At 43.3% G+C, this 4,141-nt stretch overlaps 1 pseudogene; it reads left to right on the plus strand.

Annotated features, from left to right (window-relative positions):
• The first annotated feature begins 356 nt into the window (after positions 1-356).
• On the plus strand, positions 357-734 carry LOC123094728 (ribosomal protein S12, mitochondrial-like; annotated as a pseudogene).
• The last annotated feature ends 3,407 nt before the right edge of the window (positions 735-4,141 follow it).

Consider the following 4,141-nt stretch of genomic DNA (forward strand, 5'->3'; position numbering starts at 1 on the left):
TTGTATCTATTTAGTGATCAGTCCGCTAGTTTCTTTGATTCCACTCGGTGTTCGACCTATCCAGAAAAATTGTCGGCCTACGAATGTGGTTCCGATCCCTCCGGTGATGCCAGAAGTCGTTTCGATATACGATTTTATCTGGTTCCTATTTTATTTATTATCCCTGATCCGGAAGTCACCTTTTCTTTTCCTTGGGCAGTACCTCCTAACAAGATTGATCTGTTTGGATCTTGGTCCATGATGGCCTTTTTATTGATTTTGACGATTGGATCTCTCTATGAATGGAAAAGGGGTGCTTCAGATCGGGAGTAACCACTTTAGAAAGGGCAAAGGGGGGAAGGACATAGGAAAGAGGGATGCCTACAAAAAATCAATTGATTTGTCATGGTAGAGAAGAAAAATGGTGCACGGACCGTACTCGAGCTTCGGATCAATGTCCCTAGAAGCAAGGAGTATGCCTGCGTGTTTCGACGAGAACACCGAAAAAACCTAATTCAGCTCTACGTAAGATAGCAAAAGTACGGTTGAGCAATCGACATGATATATTTGCTCACATTCCAGGCGAAGGTCATAATTCGCAGGAACATTCTGTAGTCTTAGTCAGAGGAGGTAGAGTGAAAGATTCGCCAGGTGTGAAATCCCATCGTATTCGAGGAGTCAAGGATTTGCTGGGAATTCCGGATCGTAGAAAGGGAAGATCTAAATATGGTGCAGAAAGACCTAAATTGAAATGAATGGAAGATGCCTCTGGAACTTTTGGGTTCTATTTTGGGGGCGATATGGAAGCAGCTAGCTCCCTTTCCCTTATTATGTTACCATTTCTCTCCCCTATTCTTCGCAAATTTCATTGAGAGGAATCAGCAAAGAAAAGAAATCTTCTCCGGGTGACAGGGCCGCCCCGGCAGCGTGGCTTCTCTGCCGAGCAGGAAGCCACAAAAAGCATTGTGCTCTTGTAACTGATCTTTTAGTAGGCTAAGTTGCCGAATTCTGAAATCACTACAGGCATAGTGCAGGAAATTGTGGTCCTCAAAACAATGTGTCCCCATGATCATTGACTTACATCACGATATCTTTTTCTTCCTCATTCTTATTTTGGTTTTCATATCACGGATGTTGGTTCGCGCTTTATGGCATTTCAACGAGCAAACTAATCCAATCCCACAAAGGATTGTTCATGGAACTACTATCGAAATTATTCGGACCATATTTCCAAGTGTCATTCTTTTGTTCATTGCTATACCATCGTTTGGTCTTGCGTTGACAGTACTAATAATGGCATTTGTTGTCTTATTCGGAGTTCAAGGAATAGCCTTTCATCTTGGGAATGAGAATGTCGCGGATCTCAATGTTCTCGTCATGACCAATGCTCCTAACAGGGGTGTCTTTCCCATAGACCAACCTCCCGTTGGCGGACTACCAGACCTCTAGCAGGAAATGGCGCACGCCACCCATCCCGAAGACATAATTGCGGAGTTGACTTCCAAGTTTGAAAGAATATTTCACAAAGTAGGCACTCCTCTTCCTTTAGAGGAAGGTGAATCTGCGCGATCGTTCACTGAAAATCATGTATTGTGGAATAGTGAGGGAGGAGATACTCTTCAACAAATCTTCTCCGATTATACGGAAGCCGGGGACGCAAGCGAATTCGTCGCAATAGCCACCAATCTGGCGAAGCGGTTTCGCCGCGCCGAGCTCGGTGAACCGGATTCTCCCGACCCCGATGCGCCTTTGGAAGAGCAGGAGGCTCATTCCACGAGATCCCCTGAAAGCACAACAGCAAATGATGGGGCGAACGAGGCAGGCCCGTCTTCTTCGCGGAAGCGTAAAAGGTGGGATGATGATTCGGTCCGAAGATGATGATTCGGGGGGCCCCGGGGAATCTCCAGATCCAGTGGAAATCGTTTACGAAGGGGATGCACAAGGGTACAACTGGGAGGGGAATTAGGTTGGCCGCCAACTTCGCCTGCCTTTCTATCTGAGTTCTTCCCTCTTGATGCTTTTGAACAACTCCTAAATTTCACAAAATCCTTTTTTTCTTATTTGAAATCCAAATCGAAATGCCTCAACTTGATAAATTAACTTATTTCTCACAATTCTTCTTGTTATGTCTTCTCCTCTTTACTTTTTATATTCTCTTATTTAATAATAATAATGGAATACTTGGAATTAGTAGAATTCTCAAACTACGGAACCAACTGCGTTCGCACTGGGGGGGCGAGATCCGGAGCAAGGACCCTAAGAATCTGGAAGATATCTCGAGAAAAGTTTTTAGCACCAGTCTCTCATATATGTACTCCAGTTTATCCGAAGTATCCCAATGGTGTAAGACCGTCTACTATTTGGGAAAAAGGAGGAAAATCACTCTGATCTCTGATTTCGGAGAAATAAGTGGCTAACGAGGAATGGAGAGACACATTCTCTATTTGATCTCGAAGTCCTCATATAACACTTCTTCTAGTCGGATCACTTGTTGGAAAAACATAATGCTCACACATGTTCCACACGGGCAAGGAAGCATAATATCATGAAAGCCGTCTGATAATCTTTCTATACGTTCCCCGAAGAGAATGGAAAAATCACAAAAACACTTTCTATATGTTCTGTTATTTCGAGATTCGAAGAAGCAAGCAAGTTTTTCATATAGCTGTTTCCTGTGTAGTGATCTCTGTTCGTGGAGATCATGAGGCCCCTGATACCCTGTGGTACGGGGAGGGGGGGGGGTAGAAGAGTGGGCATGTGGGCTTCTATCAAAAGAGGAAAAGATACTGCTATCGCTATGCTCATATCTCGCTTCCCTCCTCCAGGTGAGAAGCTGGTGTTGAGAAATGACATCCAATCTTTTGGTATCGATCATATATTCTAGGTGGATCACTTTTTTTCTTCAACTGAAATGGGATGATCTAGTGTTTTTAAATGACCTTCCCCGATCAGAGAAGGGCAAGAACTCTCTTGAACAGTGAGGAGCACAACGATTTGTGCTCTGAGCGATACAACTTCTGTAAAGGAGTACAAGGTGCTGTGCTAATAAAAGGAGAAATGAGATAAGGAGCGGTAAGGAGGATAAAAGAAGTAGAGTTAGGTTCTTGTGTGTAATCGATATGTCTCTCGGGAGAAAACCCTCTATCAACACAACTATCCGAACACCTATAGCTAGCTTGCTTTAGCTCCAACTACTGCTAGCTTTACCTGCAACGCAACTATCTTCCGAAAAACGAGTTGTTCGTTGCCCGACGCGGCTCTGGCTCTGCCTGCCTGGCACTAAAGCATCTATAGATTGAGGATTTGCCTATGTACCATCATCCGTCCTCTAAGTAATATGTATTCTTCCTCTAAGGTTCCCCCTCTAAGGAGGGTTGTGTAGTATTTAGCTTACAAGGATTGACTCGATGCGTAGTCTATCAATCAATTTAATGGGACTTATTTATATGCCTGTTACGAGGGGAATCTGCCTGTTATTCAATCTATATCTTCAATCTGCTTACTGGTTTCCTTCTCGGCCAATGGAACATCTATTGCTTCCTAATCTGGAACTGAACTAAACAGAAATCAAGGTCAAGTATTGGGAAAAGGAAAGAGGCCCTTTTCTTTTTCAAAACTAAGAAGGAGATGTGCATAGCGTTGTAAAGATCGGCAGAAGAGGAAGGGTGCAGTTAAGTTACAACATCTTCTATTTCCAAGTCGATAGGCTTCTTTTGATAAAGGAAACTATTCCTCTGCTCACTATACTCAAACCCTTGCCATTTCCTCGATTCCCGTTGAGAAAACAATCGATTGACCATTTTAGGACCTATTCTTCAGAATATAGAGGTATCGAAGATATAGAAACGATGCGATGACTCTAGTTCGATCCTTTTCCGATGAAATGAATGAATTACCATGCTTTCCGCCGGTTGATAAAGAACTTTTTGATGATCGATTGCTTCACCCATGATCTGATAATCTTGCTATAACATAACGATACTGCATTTCCCCTCTTCCTTGTATCTACTTAACTTACTTGTTCATTGCTCGACTCAAGGGAGGGGCTCTATATAGCTGTTTTGCCTTCTTTCTTGGACTCTCAGGTGAGCGCTTAGGACAAGCCACAATTACCAAGGCATGATTGAATCCGCCAAAGAGAAGGGAATAGATGATCTCACTG

Source organism: Triticum aestivum, chromosome 4B, assembly GCF_018294505.1.
Source record: "Triticum aestivum cultivar Chinese Spring chromosome 4B, IWGSC CS RefSeq v2.1, whole genome shotgun sequence".
Classification (NCBI taxonomy): Eukaryota; Viridiplantae; Streptophyta; class Magnoliopsida; order Poales; family Poaceae; genus Triticum; species Triticum aestivum.